Source organism: Coloeus monedula (assembly GCF_965178545.1).
Source record: "Coloeus monedula genome assembly, contig: HAP1_SCAFFOLD_560, whole genome shotgun sequence".
Taxonomy (NCBI): Eukaryota; Metazoa; Chordata; class Aves; order Passeriformes; family Corvidae; genus Coloeus; species Coloeus monedula.
The window spans coordinates 30,176-47,002 of record NW_028120403.1 but is presented as its reverse complement, the minus strand read 5'-3'; the positions used below and the strand labels follow the sequence as shown (position 1 = coordinate 47,002).

The 16,827-nt window shown below is 58.0% G+C and overlaps 1 pseudogene across 1 annotated transcript; it reads right to left on the bottom strand.

Moving 5' to 3' along the window:
- Positions 1–1,178: 1,178 nt before the first annotated feature.
- LOC309585840 (olfactory receptor 14J1-like) lies at positions 1,179–2,159 on the bottom strand (annotated as a pseudogene). The gene has a single exon. The product of its transcript is annotated as an olfactory receptor 14J1-like (transcript).
- Between the last annotated feature and the right edge of the window lie 14,668 nt (positions 2,160–16,827).

Genomic DNA, 16,827 nt, shown 5'->3' with positions numbered 1-16,827 from the left:
GAGACAGAGCTCTGCAGCTGATGGTGCTCCCTGCACTGACCCCCTCCCACACAGGCTCTGCTGTGGCCATGGAGGGTGCTCAGAGGTGCCTGCCTTGTTCCAGGGCGGGCACATGGGCTGGGGCTGCCCTGGATCCTCCTCTGCAAGTTTCCCGAGGGTCAGACGAGTCACTGCTCAGACTCCTTTCCCTGTACCTGCTGTGTCCCCTGGGCTGCAGAGCTCTCATGGGTCACAGGAAACATTCAGTCCTTTATCTGTGGGTGAGCCCACCCTGGACAGGCCTGTGCCCAGTGAGCTCCACTCACTGCTGATCCCTGGCACACACTGTCCCTGCAGGTCCCCCGTGTTCTGCTGGCAGCTCCCAAGTCCCTCTAGAAGAACATTCCCCTGCCATCAGCCCTGGCACAAGCTGCAGAGCCCCAGGAAGGTTCATCACAGACCATTCACCATCTGGTGGGCACTGGCCACCAACAAGCAAAACCTGAAGCACACCCGAGTCTCTTGAAGGCCACACTGGGACCCTGATCTCATCCCACTGAGCCCTGGGAGAACAAGGAACACAGGCAGCCTCTTTAGAGTCTGGTCCTTGGGCCTGTTCCTGACAGTGACTGTGGAGGGAGAGCAAAGCCTTCCTGCAGTGCCTTCAGGAGATGCCCTTTGCTGATGGAACTGCTGTGGCGGAGCCCAGCTGTGTCCCAGCAGTGCCCATGGCCTGTCCCTGCCTGTGACACGCAGCAGGACTCGCACCACCCGGACAGAGCTGTTGGCCTTACACCATCACAGCGGCTCCAAAGGAGAGAGTGGAAGTAATAAGAGAGGAGCTCTGAAAAGACCAAGCTCTGCTGCTCCCTGGCTGTGCTGCTCTGCTGGGACTCTTCCCCCCCAATGCCTGCAACACTGGCCCTGCCCTCCAGCTCCAGGGATGGACTCAACCAAAGGATCTCAAACAGACACCTTGCTGATGGGTCCTTTATTTAATGTGAATACCCACAGAGCAGACTCCTTATTGACACAGTCCCTGCCAACAGTCACATTCAGCCTGTAAACAGTGAATAAGATGCATAACAAAATCTTTTGGATACAACCTTAACATATGAGAAGAAAAAAAAGCCACCAAAACCACCACCACCAAAACAACCTGAGAAGGCAGGCTGGGCCTCTAATGATTACACTTTAGCCTATGGAGCTGAAAACAGGCAGGTTTTTGCTTCTGGAAAGCATCCAGTCATCACTTTCCTCAGGGCGTCCCTGAGCTCCTGGTTCCTCAGGCTGTAGATGAGGGGCTTCAGGGCTGGAGACGCCACCGAGTACAGAACTGGCAGTTCCAGGTCCAGGGATGGGGAGGAGATGGAGGGGGGCTTCAGGCAGGCAACAAAGCCAGTGCTGAGGAACAGGGAGACCACGGCCAGGTGAGGGAGGCACGTGGAAAAGGCTTTGTGCCATCCCTGCTCAGAGGGGATCCTCAGCACGGCCCTGAAGATCTGCACATAGGAGAAAACAATGAACACAAAAGAACCAAAAGTTAAACAGATGGAAAACACAACAAGCCCGAGCTCCCTGAGGTGGCAGTGTGAGCAGGAGAGCTTGAGGATGTGTGGGATTTCACAGAAGAACTGGCCCAGGGCATTGCCCTGGCCCAGGGGCAGGGAAAATGTATTGGCCGTGTGCAGGAGAGCGTAGAGAAAGGCACTGGCCCAGGCAGCTGCTGCCATGTGGGCACAAGCTCTGCTGCCCAGGAGGGTCCCGTAGTGCAGGGCTTTGCAGATGGACACGTAGCGCTCGTAGCACTCGACAGCGAGGAGGGAAAACTCTGCTGAAATGAAAAAGAGAAAGAGAAAGAGGCTGTGCAGCACCTCCTGCCTACGAGGTGGTTCTGGTGCCCCAGAGGGAATTGTGCATGGCCTTGGGGACAGTGGTGCAGATGGAGCCCAGGTCGGTGAGGGCCAGGCTGAGCAGGAAGAAGAACATGGGGCTGTGCAGGTGCTGGCCGCAGGCTCCGGCGCTGATGATGAGGCCGCTGCCCAGGAGGGCAGCCAGGGAGATGCCCAGGAAGAGGCAGAAGTGCAGGAGCTGCAGCTGCCGCATGTCTGCCAATGCCAGCAGGAGGAAGGGGCTGATGGAGCTGCTGTTGGACACTCGCCGTGTCTGGCCATGGGGACCTGTTCATGGAGAAGTCAGTGACAGCTTAAGGGAAACGTCTCTCAGCAAAATCAAAGACATGCCCCACAAATCCTTCTCCTGTCACACACTGACACCTTATGGGGATTCAGAGTGTGGCCACAGAGAAGGGCTTTGGCTGGCGTGGGGCCTTGCGAGAGACGGGGCGGGCCGGGGCCATGTCTGGCAGGAGGCGAGACAAAGAGCAAGAGGCGAGACAAAGAGTAGGATAGTTAATGGGAGATTGGGCGAGGAGATGGTAATCTGTAGCCCTTGGAGATGTAAAACATAGAACCTTAGGAGCTGAAGTTTGTAGCTGCTGAACTGCTGGTTTGAACAGTATATAAAGATGGGACTTGTGCAATAGAATTTGGCTTTGCATGCAGCTGGCCAAGTCCGTGTTCGATCACCGACAACACCCTTCTGTTTTTCTAGCAGATCTTCCTTCAGCTCCAGCCGCAGCCCTGGTTGGTGCTGGCTGAGTGTGACATGAGTTTCAGGGCAGTTGCTCCGGGGGTTTTTATAATTCAGCCTTGCTGTGCAGAAGTGGGAGGGGGACAGGGACCTGTCCTGGTGTTCCACTTTGAAAGCCCAGCTAACACAAGGGCACTCCCAGGGCCCAAGAACAGGAATGGCAAAAGCTGTTAAAGTGTTCTAGAGGTTTTTATAGCTCCTCTTCATCTCCCCTGCTGACTGTTTTTGGATGTCAGAAACACTCAGCATTTCTGCTGCCCTCGGGGAGAATAGAGCGAGTTCTGTGAGGCAAGGTGGTGAGTGGAGAGTGAGGGGAGCTGGTCTGTCACTCTGTCCTGTTCCAAGATCCTCTGGCCTTTCACCCTCCTCAGACAGAGGATAATCACCCTCCCATATTTCCCTTAAAAACCATCCCAATGCTGCTGAGAGCAGATCGATCCACCACAGCCCATCAAATGTCCATCCCCTTCTCGAGCTCTCAGCCCCACACTGGTAGCCAAATACACACATGGCTCGTTTCACCAACCCAACAGCCCTTTCTCCATCATAAAACTTTTGTGTCTCACTGTGGGGCTTTCAGGTAACACCAAGATGCTACACGACCTGTTTGCGCCCTGGAGGCAAGCTCAGAGCTTAGGGGGAATCCTCAAGAAGAAAGCCAAGTGTCCTAATGATGGCATTGGATGTAGGGAGATGGAGCTCCTTCCCTGGCTGCATTGCCCACAGCCGGGCTCTGGGGCCAGCGTCACCCTGAGCCAGCTGTGCCCCCTCCCAGAGCCCCCAGGGCCGGGCAGCTGCTCCCAGCCCTGTGCTCTGCAGAGGGAACTGGGCCCGGGGCTGCAGAGCTGCCCCACGGCTCTGCTGCAGCTCTGCCTGCCCAGGAGGGGCTTCACGCCTTGGACCCCCGGCCCTGAGGGCAGAGGCTTGGCTGAGGGAGAGAGGAGGGGAGGGGGCTTGTTCAGAGGGAGGGGCTGCACTCGAGGGCATCCTGTGGAGGTCTCTAAGCTCTCCCTGCCACAACATTTCTGCCTTTTGTTTTCTCTCATTGCCTGATCTTCTCTCTGCTTGCTGAAGATCTTCCTCCTGGAGGTGTTTCCCTGTGCCTGATCTCTCCCTGCCAGCACTCACAGACCCCATATCTCTGTGCACTCTCCTTGGCCCTACAGAAACCTGCCTGTGTGCAGGGCACTGACTGGGGACAGGTTCTGTTTGCAGCTGGGAGAAAGGACAGCTCAGACTGAGCCCGGTGGGTCCAGCAAAGGTGATGCCGGTGGGGTGCATGGGCAGAGGAGTGTCTTGAAAGCACTTTAGGAAACTCCTGCAGAGCACTCAAGTTACAGTTCCGATGCCTTAGGGACTCTTAAAAATGATGAATGCCTTTATCACTTCCCCCCTCCCATTCCCCAAGAGTAGGAGACTGAAAACAGTCTCAGGAAATTTCATCCCTATAGAAAGGATTGTGTTGGAAATACTACTGGACTGAGCTGAAGGCCTGAGCATGTCCTCATGTTCTACACCAGAGATACTCAGAGAATGCACTTCCTGAATCCACAGTCAGTGGCATGTTCCAGCTTGAGGAGATCACTCCAGGAACTGCAGCTGCACTGTCCTGCAGCCAGAGGCTTCCTGTGTCAAGGGCTGGGAATGATTCTCCCCCGGTCACTTCTCAGCATCTTCCCAGCCCTAACTGATGGAACCCCTCTGTGCCTCTGTGCTGTGCCCGGGCTGGCTGCAGGCAGTGCCCCAGCCGCCGGAAAGGCAGATCCTGTCCCTCCCTCAGTGCTCGGGACTCTTCCCGGGGCACTGGGATGTGGGCATGTGCAATGCCAAGGGCAGGACCATGGGGTGGCCCCTGCCATGCTGCTGAGCAGGAAAAAAGAGGCAATGAGGCCCCAGGGCTGCAAGGGTCACTTGTCTCCCAACTGGCCTCAGGGCCAGGGACAGCAGCCCTGGCCAAAGTGCTCCAGAAGTTGCCTCTGTCAGGGCCTTTCAGCTTCTGCACACCCCTCTGCCCTCTCCGGCCCAGGCTGTCCCACGGTGTCCCTGCCCTGCGCCTCTGTCCCTGCAGGCTGTCCTCATCCCCCCGGCTGCCCCACCTGGCTGGCCCCTTCCTTTGCTGGCAGCTCTGCGTCCTGCCTGCCTCTGCCTGGGCACACAGAGCCTTGGGCTGCTCCAGACTCCTTCTGGGGGACACGTTGCACCACTGCACTGCCCGGGGAGAGAAATTCCTTTCTCCTCGTGTCCAGTTTGGACCTCCCCAGCTGCCCTTTGCATTAATTCTTTCTTTTGCCGGCTGTTCTCTACTGTGTCAAAAGGATCCACCATCTCTGAAACCACCCTTCAAGCCCTCCCAGGACTCTCCTCCGCTGTCCTCAGTCTCCACTCCACTGAGCACAGAGCTCCTTTGTCCCTGTGTAGTGATCATGTGCTTGAGGCCACGGGCACCTGGACAAGAAGGTCAGTTCTTTTCTACAGCAAGGAAACCACAGAAGCCCAGTGTTTTGAAGGCAGATGAGAGGCAGCCACCAGAGGCCAAGGCAAGCCAGACCTGTGTGTCCTTGCAGCTTCTGTCTGAAAGCAACCCTTGGACATATGGGGAGTTTTGGAGGTGGAATTCCATTTCAGCTGTGGGTGCCTGGACCGGAATGACAGTTCTTCTCGCCAGGAAGGAAAGGGCAGAGCCCCAGTGTTTCAAAGGCTGATTAGTGGTGGCTCAAGGAGGCCAAGGCCAGCCAGACCTGTTTGTCTTGGCAGCTTTTGTCTTGGAGCAATCCTTGGATAGACGGATCTAGGGCGGCCAAATCCCACTTTTGTCCATGGACGTCTGACCCATAAGGACAGTTCTTTTCCACTGGCAGAAAAGTGAGGAGCCCCAGTGTTTCAAAGGCAGATGAGAGCTGGCCCTCAGGAAGCCAAGGGAAGCTGGACATTCCTGGCAGCTTTTGTCTGGGAGCTATTCCTTGGATAGATGGAATTTCAGAGGTGGATTCCCAATTTTGGCCATGGATGGCTGGACTTGAAAGATGGTTTTTTCCATGGCAAGAAAAGCACAGCCCCCCTGTGTTTTGAAGGCAGATGCGAGGTGGCCCCTAAGAGGCCAAGGCCAGCCTGAGCTGTCTGTCCTGGCAGGTTTCACATGGGAACAATCCTCGGATAGAATCCAATTTGGAGGTAGCATCCTAATTTCAGCCATGGGTCCCTGGAGGAGGACAGCTCTTTCCCACAGAAAGGAAAGCACGGAACTCCAGCGTTTCAGGGGCAGAGGAGAAGCAACCCTCAACATGCCAAGGTCAGCTGGACCAGGCAGGTGGCCCCCAGGAGGCCAAGCCAACCAGACCTGTTCCACGCTCTTTGCAGCCTTGGGGCCCTGCAGCATCACAATTTTGTTCCCCTGAGGCCCAGCAATATCACAGTGGTCTCCTTGGCTCTGCAGCGGCACAAAGGCCCCTTGCTTCCATGAGGCCTTGCTGTGTCAAAACGGTTTCCTTGGTTCCATGGGGCTGCAAAATAACACAATGGCCCACTGGTTCCATGAGGTCACGTAACAATGCGCGTAACAATGGTATCCTTGCTTCCACACAGTCAGAATGGCCCCGGGGCCTCCTGGAGCCCCACAGTGTCACTACGATCCCCTTGATTCCACCAGGCCCTGCCGTGCTACAATGACCCCTTGGTTATACAAGGCCCTGCAGTGTCACAATGGCCCCTTGGTTCTGAAGTGTGCAAGAGCCTAATGCTAAGAGAAAGGCTCCAAAAAACGCTTCGTCATTATCACTGCTCAACACCTGAAAGGCTTCAAAAGTGCTTCGTCATTATGGCTGCTTATCATAATCACTTTTGAACGCCTGGAAACTACGTGCCGTACGGGCCGTGCATAGCCCGCCTGGAGGCCCATAAAAAGGAAGGCAAAACTGGTGCAAAATGTGGAGGTGAAAGCAAAAGGTAGAATCCCCGCCCTTTGCCTTTCCCCCCACCACCACCATCGCCTGCTGCCAGACACCCTGAGGCCTCCGGGAGCCGACGCCGCCCGCCTGGGGAGCACCCCCCAATCCTTCACCCCTGCACTGAAATCCCGAGGGAGTTGTGCAACCCCTAGCCCTGCTCCTTCGTCCCAGGCACACCGAGGTTCAGCTGCAAGCATCGAGCCTGCATCTCGGAGGATGGGCCGCCGCTTTCCAGCCAAACTGCTCCAGACATCAGAAGAGGCAGATAGGACCCTTCAAACAGCAGGAAAAAAAAGGCAAAAACCTCTCCACTTCCCCCACCCTGTCTCAGCAGCAACAAAGGTAGCACAGTGTGGTGCTGACTTATCCTATGCTTTTTAGAGTAACCTTGGCTTTTCTAACTTTTCTCTACTTTTCTCCTTCTTTCTCTTTGCCTCTCTTACCATTAGATAAACAGATACCCATATTTTTGGCACCAACATTTAATCTCGTTTGGTTTTAATCTGGTCTTTGGGAATATTTTGAAGCTTCAAAGTTCTTTCCTTTTATACTCAGAGATTTTGTTTTCTTTGCCCTTCTGGGTGTAAATCAGATAGTAACAAAGTGTCATAATGGTCTCCACAGTTCCATGAGGCGCCACAATGTCACAACGGACTTTTGGTTCCATGAACTTTGGTACTGTCAGCAACAGTCTCCTTGGGTCCGCAGTGTCACAATGGACCCTTGGCTCCATGAGGCTCCGTAGCGTAACATGGACGCCTTGACTCCATGAGGTTGTGGAGTGTCACAAGGATCTCCTTGGTTCTGCGGCCCTGCTGTGTGACAATGGGCCTGTGCTTCCATGAAGTTCTGTACTGTCAACCATGATCTCCTTGCTTGCACAGTGTCATAACTGACCCTTGGTTCCATCAGGTGCCTGGCCTCCAACAGCCTCTAAGAGACCCTTATGGCCCCTCAAGGCCCCTCACAGCCCCTCATGACCCCTCAATGTCCCTCACAGTTCCCCATGGCCCCTCATGGCAGCTCACAGTCCCTCACAGCCCCTCACAGTTCATGGCCACTCATGACCCTTCACAGCCCCCAACAATCTCTCATGGCCCCTCACAGCACCTCAGGGCCCCTCATGGCCCCTCACGACTCCTCATGACCCTTCACAGCCCCTAACAAACCCTCAAGGCACCTCACAGCCCTTCACAGCCCCTCAAAACCTCTTGGAGATCTTCTGCAGCCTAAGTAATTTCTGTGTTAATCCCACTGAAACAACCAAAAGTGGAGTAAAAATAAAGAAATTAAGCAAAAAGGTCGACAGCTGCTTAATTTTACTGGAATTTGGGGGTGAATTTGGGGTTCAGGGGAATATTCGGGAGGATCTGAGTGTTGTGGAGCCACGAAGCCAGGCAGACTGGGACCACAGTCTCACAGTTGTGCTGGCAGAACTTGTCCACCTGAGCCCATCTGTTCTCCAGGAATTCCAGTTGTCTGTCTCAGTCCCTGCCCTGAGTCTCCCCCTTTGGGGTGTGGCCTCCAAAGTGCCCAAATCGCTGCTGAAGTGCCGGAGCTGCTCCTGGCTGTGGATGTTCCTGTCCCCCACCCTGTCCTGGTCGGTGCCATGGGGTGTGGGAGGGGGTCTGGGGGCGCCTTGGGGGACTGGGATGGGCTTTTGTGGCCCTTGGAGCGGTTTGAGGTGCTGAGACAGGGTTTGGGGGCTTTTGGGGCAGTCTGTGTGGGAGTTTTGGGGTGTTGGCAGGGCTGTGTGGCTTGGAGAGAATTTGGGTGGGTGTTGGGGGAGATGGGTTGGGAATTCTGTGGCTTTTGGGGCCATTGCTATTGCAGGGAGTGGTTGGGGGAATCCTGGCTGGGAGCTGTGGGGTGGTTTGAGGGGTCTGGGAGTGGCTGTGGGGCTGGGAGGGGGTTTTAGGGCAGATGTGACCTCCTCCCCAGATAGCCAAACTTGCCACCAGACCCCACCCCCAAGATGCTGCTGGGGGTCGGGGGCTCCATGTTGGGGTTCACCCTCCTGGCACTGCACGAGAAGGTGAGGGGGGGGTCCCCAGGGGCTGTGTGTGTCCCCCCAGAGTGTGTGTGACCCCCCCCATCCCGGTGTCACCCCCTTTTCCCTGCCCACAGGGCTCCTGAGCCAGCCCCTGCTGCCCCAGGAGGGAATTTGGGGAGGGGGCAGAGGGGGTGCGCAGCCCCCACTGGGGGATGACCCCGGCCCAGCGCCCTTCGTTCAGCACCGAGCTGGGCTTGGGGCCGCAGGAGGAAGAGGCCGATGGGAAGCAGATCCTGCAGGGGGGACAGGGCTTGGGCTCAGGGCAAGGTCCTGCCCTGCACACCTGGCTCAGGTGTGAGCCTGCCCCGGGAAGGGAGCGGGACATTGCCATCCCCAGGGATCAGGGCTGGGAGCAGCGCTGGGAGCACGGACATGGAAATCCTGGGAGCCACTGGGACCGCCCTGGGGGGTGAATGATCCCCCCCAGCACCTTTCCAGGCCGCCCTGCGAGCTGAGAAATGCTCGCTGGGCCTCGGCCTTGGCCAAGAGCCCCCGGGCTCAGCTGCTCTGAGCTCAGGCGCTGCCGGCTCCCGCAGCCCGCCCAGGGCCGCCCTGCCCGTGCCGGGGCTGTGCTGGAATTCTCTGCTGCTGCTGGGCCACTCGGGGGCTCTGGCCCAGCAGGAAAGGTGACCCTGAGCCAGGAGCTTTCCTTGGCCGCAGCAAAGCCTCGGCACGGAAAGACCTTCCCAGCGCTGGGCCCTGGGCCGGGAGGGATTGTGCCACCAGAGCTGTCCCTCCATTTCTTCTGCCAGGCAGCTTTAGCACAGGAAAAGTGGAGAAGCCAGAGCTGCCTCTCAGCTTTCCGCAGTCCTGCAGAGCAATCCTGTGTGGGAAGCAGCCTGGGAACAGGGTTGAGGTGGCAGGGCAGGGGAATTGAGAGCCCTTTCCTCCGCCGTGGGCCCAGGCTCTGGCCCTTGCCCTTTGCAATGGCCCTGCAGCTGCCAGAGGGGCCTTTTTGGCTCAGCTGAGAGCAGTCCTGCTGCAAGGCTGTCCTCGAGCTGCTTGGGCTGCACATGTGCCCAGGGAATGCTCATTGCTTGCAGTCTCAGGCGCTGTGCGTGTGCAGGTGTAACTACTGCAGGAGGGAACAGCTCTGCTGGGGGCAGTTCTCTTTTTCTTGGTGGTTTTTATGCTTAATGAACGTTCCCTGCCAGCTGTGGGCAGAGCTGTGTAGCTGTATGTGCCACTTGTGTGTGGCACTGTGGCTCAGGAGGTGGCCAAGGGGAGCTTGGCCGAGGTGTGGGCAGAGGAATGGCCATCAGGCCAGGCTGGGGGGTCAGCGGCCGGTCAGTTGCGTTGCGTGGCCGCGGCTCTGGAGGCTTGTGTGGGAGCGTGTGCAGGGCTGGAAGGCTGGGGCTGCCGCCGCTGTGTCCCAGAGCCGGGAAGGCCGGGGCTGGCCCGGCCCTGGCCCGGCCCCGCCAGCTCTGGCAGCTGCCGGCGGGGACACAAAGGGCAGCTCCGAGCTGCGGCCGCTGCGCTGCGGCCGCACAAAGGCAGCGCCCGCAGAGCTCCAGGGCAAGGTCCTGGCCCTGGCTCGGGGCTGGGCCGGGGCCAGCGGCAGAAAATCAACTTGCAGCTTGGGCCCCGCAGCAGGGAGGAGCAGCAATTGCTGGCTGAGAGAGACTCTTGCCAAGGGCCTGCGGGGCCGGGCCCCAGGGAACGGCTTCCCGCTGCCCGAGGGCAGGCTGAGATGGGATGTGGGGCAGCAATGGTTCCCTGGCAGGGCGCTCAGGGCCTGGCCCAGGCTGGCCCCAGAAGCTGCGGCTGCCCCCGCATCCCTGCAAGTGTCCCAGGCCGGCTCGGCCATTGGGGCTTCCTGCCCAGGAGGGCTGGGCTGGGCTGGGCTGGGGCTGCTGAGGGCGGGATGGGCTCTGCCTGAGACAGCTGAAGGCTGCGCATGATGAGGCCGGGGGGACCCCGTTCCTCAGTGGGTTCTGGGGTATCCCACATTCCTGAAGGGATGTCAGGGTATGTCCCGTTCCTGAGGCAGTTTTGGGGTCCCCCAGTGCTTCGGGAGGGGTTGTGAGAGGGGGGCTCTGGTGCTTGGAAGGGGGACCTATTGTCAGGGAGCCCATTTTGGGAAGGATGCTGCTGTTTCTGGCAATGTTGAGAGGTTCTGAATGGGCTGTGGGGCCCTGGCTCTCATTTTGGGACTTGAGGTGAGCCCATGGACACAGCAAGGCCTGAGGAGAGGTTCCAAGCTCCCATTTGGGATGGAGGGATTGAGCGGGTGCCTGCAATCAACTCAAAGCCAGCCCCAGTGTGTCGATGGCAGCCCCAAATGGCTCGATCCGTCAGCCCCAAGGCCCGGCTGTGGGGAGTCAGGAAGCACAGAAGGGGAATTGGTGTCCAGGAGGGGTGGGATGGGATGGGATGGGATGGGATGGGATGGGATGGGATGGGATGGGATGGGATGGGATGGGGATGGAATGGGATGGGTGGGGGTGGCATTGTTGGGGTGGGATGAAGTTTGGGAGGAATGGGGTGGTGTGAGAGATTGGTTACGTGAAAAGGGACATATAGATTCGGGATATACAGATTCTTTGCAGCTTACTGATCTGAGAAGCTGGCTACGTGAGAACGGGCACATAGACCCTTGCAGCCAGCTGAGCAAGGTCTCATAAGACAATGCACCACACATCCTGTGTAACAACTGAAGTTACAGAATATTACATGTATCTTGCTCAGTAACTGAACCACCATTGAGCCTTACTGCTGAACTATGGGTTTATTTGCAGAGCCAGCAAGGTTAGGTTTTGGCAGCAAAACAATGGACATCTGTGGTTAGAAGGCCAGGGAAAAAGGCAGAACTGCTGACCACGAAAGGGGGTCTAAGGAGGGGTCTGGGGGGACACACACGGCCCCTGGGGACCCCCCCTCACCTTCTCCCGCAGTGCCAGGAGGATGAACCCCAACATGGAGCCTGTGGCCCTGGCAGCATCTTGGGGGTGGGGTCTGGTGGCAGCTTTGGGGGTCTGGGGGGGAGGTCACAACTGCCCTAAAACCCCCTCCCAGCCCCACAGCCACTCTCAGACCCCTCAAACCACCCCACAGCTCCCGGCCAGGACTCCCCCAACCACTCCCTGCAATAGAAATGGCCCCAGAAGCCATGAAATCCCCTTTCCATCTCCCCCAACACTCACCCAAATTCTCTCCAAGTCACACAGGCCTGCCAGCAGCCCAAAACTCCCTCACAGACTGCCTCAAAAGTCCCCCAAACCCTGTGCCAGCACACTAAGTGGCTCCAAGGGCCACAAAAGTCCCTCCCAGTCCCCCAAGGCGCCCCCAGACCCCCTCCCATCCCCCATGGCACCGACCAGGACAGGCTGGGGGACAGGAACATCCACAGCCCAGAGCACCTCAGGCACTTCAGCAGCGATTTGGGCACTTTGAGGGGCACACCCCAAAGGGGGAGACCCAGGGCAGGGACTGGGACAGACAACCGGAATTCCTGGAGAACAGACTGGCTCAGGTGGACACGTTCTGCCCCCAGAACTACGAGATGGTGGCCCCAATCTGCCTGGCTTCATGGCTTCACAACTATACTCCCAAATATTCCCCTGAACCACAAATTCACCCCCAAATTTCAGGAAAATGGTGGAGCTTTAGATCTCTTCGTTTAATTTCTTTATTTTTACTCCAATTTTGATTGTTTTGACAGGATAAACATGGAATGGAAATTACTTAGGTTGGAAAAGACCTCCAAGATCATCCAGGGTGGCTTGATGCCACCGGAAGAAACATTTGGACAGAGCAGATGAAATTTTTTAGGGTGTAAAGGTAAAAAATCAGCTGTTCCCAGTGAATTTCCAATGCTGATCTGAGTCCCGATGGATGTTCCTGCCCCTGCGTTCACCCAGGTGCCTACGGGGATCCAGGAGAATGTGGAGAGCACCAGCCAGGGCTCTTCCCAACCTGGATCACAGGGAATGTGGGTCACCAGGGCTCTGCCAAATGTGGCTCCTCTGATGGGAGATGGAGTTGGAGCAGAGGACAAAGCTCTTGCCACAGTCGGGGCACTCGCAGGGCTTCCCTTAGCGGTGCCTCCGTTGGTGTCTGGTCAAGGTAGAGCTCTGTGAGAAGCTCTTCCCACACTGGGGACACTCGTAGGGCCTCTCCCCGGTGTGGATGCGCTGGTGGGTGATGAGGTGGGAGTTTTGTTTGAAGCCCTCCCTGCAGTCGGGGCAGCGGAAGGGCCTCTCATCCGTGTGAATCCGCTGGTGCAGGAGGAGAGTGGAGCTGGTCTGAAACCTCTTCCCACACTCAGGACACTCATAGAGCCTCTCCCCAGTGTGGATGCGCCAGTGGGTGACGAGGTGGGAGTTTTGTTTGAAGCCCTTCTTGCAGTCGGGGCAGCGGAAGGGCCTCTCATCCGTGTGAATCCGCTGGTGCCGGAGGAGATTGGAGCTGGTCTGAAACCACTTCCCACACTCCCCACACTCGTAGGGCCTCTCCCCGGTGTGGATCATCTGGTGGCGGATCAGGTGAGAGCTGTACCTGAAGCTCTTCCCACATTCCCCACACTTGTGGGGCTTCTCCCCATCGTGAAGCTGCTCATGAACCACCAGCTCTGACCTCTGGCTGCATCTCCGGCCGCCTTCCCGGCACAGGGTGGGTCTTTCCTCCTCAGAGCACCCTGGGCTGCGTTTGCAGCCCCTCCTCCTGCGGGATCTCCGGGGCTTTTCCTCCCCGTTGGATTCCTGCGCTGTGGAGCCGCTCAAAACGGCCTCTTCTACCAGGTTCTGCCGCGGGGATTTGTCCTCCCTGGGCTCTGTGCTCAGCTCCTTGTCTGGGGAGGAAGGACAAGGAGAGGATGGGATTTGCCTCCGTGCCACAGGGAAGGGCAAGGAGATCCCCCCAGTCCGTCCCCGGCAGGACGGCGTCGGCAGCGGGGTTGTCCTGCAGCCGGGGGCGATGCTGGGCTGGGAGATGGAGCAGGAGAGAGGGGAAAGGGGCACTGACTTCCTCCTCACCTGCCTGGGGCTCCCGGGGCATCTTCCTCTTCCTCACAGCCTCCTCCTCCATCTGGCCAAGGGTTGGGAATGGGAAATCCTGGTTTGGGGAGAAACAAGGGATGAGCACATTGAGTTTAAGGTCCCTCTGCCCAAGTCCATCTCTAGAAGTCACTGGGCACAGTGTGTCCATAAAAATCTGCTCTGAAAAAGCCTCTCAGCAGTTCCCTGTCTCTGGTCTCTCCCCTTTGTCTTTGGGGGTCCCCTCTGTCCCAGCTGCTGGGGGTCCCTCTTTCATTGGGAGTCCTCCTCTCTCCTTGGTCTCCACCCTCCCCAGGCTGCTGGGAGTCCAGGAATCCAAAAGCTCCCCTCTTTGGTCTTCCCACTTAGGGATGCTGGGGGTTATGGGGTCCCCAGGTCCCTTCTCCCCTTATTCTCTGCTTCGGGGTGCAGGGGGTCCAAGGAGTCCCCCCTGCCCCTCTCCAGGCTGTTGAGGGTCCCGCGAATGGCGGCGCTCCCCCCTCTCTGGGCTCCCCACTTTGGGGCCCTGGGGGTCACAGGGGTTCGCTCCTCCAGACTGCCGGGGCTCCCCTGCTCCCGGTACTGCCCCTCTCTGCTCGTCCCACTCTGGGGCTCCCGAGGTTCCCCCTCCGGCTCTCCCAAGGGGTCCCGCAGCCCCCTGGCTCCGGGCTGGAGGTGGCCGTGCCTGACCCGGGCAGACCCAACCCCCACCACGGGGCGTACCCCACATCCCCCTGCCCGCTGCCAGGGCTCTGCTGGCACCGCCACCGGGACCCCCAGAAACACCTCCTGGGGACCCCAATGTCCTCACAAGGGGCATTTTCTGCTCAGCTTTGGAGTTCTTCATTCTCCAAACATCCCCCCAAAAAACCCAACCCAGGGAACCCCCCGGGATATCTGGGCCGAGCTCCCCCTCCCCGGGCACCTGCGGGATGGGGGGCGATGATCCCACGGGTGGGGGGCTGTGAATTCAGGGAGCGCTCAACCTCATGTGGGGAGTGACTGGGTCTGAACTGGGGCAACTGGGTTCAACTGGAACCACACTGGAAGATAATGGGAGCAGCTGTGCCCATGCTGGGGTCATACTGGGATCCTACTGGAACTGACTGGGATGATACTGGGAGTATCTGAGAGGGACTGTGATCATACTGGAATCAGACTGCGAGGGACTGGAAAGGTGCTGGACATGACTGGAACCGTACTGGAGGTGACTGGGAGCAACAGAGACCATGCTGGGAGCAAATGGGATCGTATTTGGAGGAACTTGGAGTGACTGGATTCATACTGGGAGCAACTGGGCCCACACTGGGAGTGACAGGGAGGCACTCTGGGCATGACTGGAATAATACTGGGAGTACCTGGAGTGACTGGGATCATACTGGGGGTGATTGGGTACAACTGGGATCATACTGGCATTGAGAGGGAGCAGCTGGGATCACATTTGGGGACACTGGGACCATACTGGAAGTGACTGGAACCATACTGGCAGTGACTGCGGGTCCTGCTGGGATCATGCTGGGAGCCACTGGGATTACAGTGGGTGTGAATGGAACCTGACTGGGGGTTACTGGGAGCTGCTGGGCCCATGCTAGGAGGAAAATGTGGACACATTGGGAGTAACTGGGATCAACTGGAAGGTACTGGAACCACGCTGAGGGGACTGAGACCACAACTGGCATCATACTGGGAGCAACTGGGACTACACTTTGGGCAACTGACAGAAACTGGGATCATGCTGGAGGACCCTGGAAGTAACTGGGAAAGACTGGGATCATTCTGCGGTAACTGGAACCTTACTGGGGCAACTGGGAGTGCCTGGGAATGACTACAAACATGCTGAAGGCAACTGGGATATACTGGGAGTGTCTGTAACCATACTGGGGGTGACTGGAACCACACTGGGAACAGCTGGGATCATGCTGGGGGGAAATGAGACCACGCTGGATGCACCTGGGAGCAACTGGATCTATGCTGGGGGCAACTGGGCGTGACTGGGACTATTCTAGGGGCAACTGGGATCATACTGGGAGGAACTGGGAACAACTGGAACTATGCTGGGGGCAACTGGGATCATACCGGTATCACAGTGGGTCCATGCTGGGTGAGACTGGCATCATACTGAGGGTGACTGGAATCATACTGGGATTGACTGGGAGTGGCTGTGAGCAACTGGAATCGTGCTGAAAGCAGCTGGGAAGAAGTGGGAGGGACTGGGAGCATGCTGGGGGTGACTGGAATATACTGGGAGAGACAGGGAGTCACAGGGATCATACTGGAGGCTACTGGGCTCATGCTGGCATTGACAGGGAGCAACTGGGAACACCCTGGGGGCCACTGGCATCATACTGGGAGTGACTGGGGCCTTGCTGGGATTAGCGTGGGTGTCAGTGGGGGTTACTGGGAGCTACCAGGCCCATGCTGAGAGCCTACTGGGGATGCACTGGGATGCACTGGGAGGAACTGGGAATGATAGGATGCATGCTGGTGACAACTGGGATGTACTGGCAGTGACTGGGATAAATCTGGGGGCAACTGATCCATGCTGAGCTAACTGGGAGTGCCTGGGAATGACCACGAGAATGGTCAGGGCAACTGGGATATACTGGGAGTGTCTGAGACCATGTGGGTGGTGACTGGGACCACACTGGGTGTGACTGGGAATGTGCCGGGGAGAACTGGGACCATGCTGGGGGAAACTGGGGGCAATTGTGAGTGACTGGGGCCCTGCTGGGAGAGACTGGCATCATACTGGGAGTGACTGGGACTATCCTGGGGCAACTGGGAGAACTGAGAACACACCAGACAAAAGTGGGAAGAACTGGGAGCAACTGAGACTGTGCTGGGGGCAAATTGCATCATAATGGGGAGTGACTGGGAGTGACTGGGTTCATACTGGGAGTAACAGGGATTCTGCAGGGAGTGAGGGGAAGTGACCAGGATCATACTGGGCCTGACTGGGCTCATACTGGGACTGATGAGGAAACTAGAAACACTCGGGGAGGGAACTGGGCTCATACTGGGAGCAGCCATTTCCCAGCCCCGGCACCCCCGAGCCCCTTTCCAGCCCCGGGACCCCCGAGCCCCTTTCCAGCCCCGGGACCCCCGAGCCCCTTTCCCGGCCGTGCCGCCCCTGCAGCCCCCAGACCCCCCCGCCGGGGTCCCGCCAATCCCAGGGGTCCCCCCTCTCGGGCTCCCCGCTTTGGCCTTCTGGGGCTCTCCTCTCTCC